This window comes from Cucurbita moschata, unplaced genomic scaffold (genome assembly GCF_002738365.1).
Source record: "Cucurbita moschata cultivar Rifu unplaced genomic scaffold, Cmos_1.0 Cmo_Scf03305, whole genome shotgun sequence".
Lineage (NCBI taxonomy): Eukaryota > Viridiplantae > Streptophyta > Magnoliopsida > Cucurbitales > Cucurbitaceae > Cucurbita > Cucurbita moschata.
In genome coordinates, this window is record NW_019271803.1 from 1 (window position 1) to 563 (window position 563).

The following is a 563-nucleotide window of genomic DNA, read 5'->3' on the forward strand; positions in this document are numbered from 1 at the left end:
AATAATTTAACAGCAGTCTAGATCTAAAAGATATAATAATAATTGCTCATGGATTTCATTAACAAAATAATAAATGAAATAATGATGATACATAACAGAAACAACTTAATATATGGTCTATTATAAGAGCATTTGGTTTAGTGGTATGATTCTTGCTTTGGGTGCAAGAGGTCTCGAGTTCAATTCTCGGAATGCCCCCCAAAAGGAAACAAAAAACAAAAAAAAAAAAAAAATAGTTATCAATGGGCAACTTATATAAATAAATTTCATATATAGACTAGCAACTAAGTGGTGTGATTATTGTTTTGGGTGTTGAGAGGTCTCAAGTTCAATTCTCAAAATGTCCCCAACAATATTATATCAAAATGAATTAAGCATTACACAAATTGTAGAGAGCCATAGGTTCAAATCCTGTCAACCTGGTATTCTCAGGGGCTAAAATTGTAATTCTTTTGTCTTTTGAAACCCCTTACCTTATCAGTCATGGCAGGTTTTTTGTATCATATATCGAGATAATTATTATGAAAAAGCTATTCCACTAGTATGACTTAGATACCCTTTCT

The 563-nt window shown here is 30.7% G+C and overlaps 1 non-coding gene across 1 annotated transcript; it reads left to right on the plus strand.

The window, feature by feature from the left end:
* Positions 1–126: 126 nt before the first annotated feature.
* On the plus strand, positions 127–198 carry TRNAP-UGG. The gene has a single exon. It is a non-coding gene; the product is annotated as a tRNA-Pro (tRNA).
* The last annotated feature ends 365 nt before the right edge of the window (positions 199–563 follow it).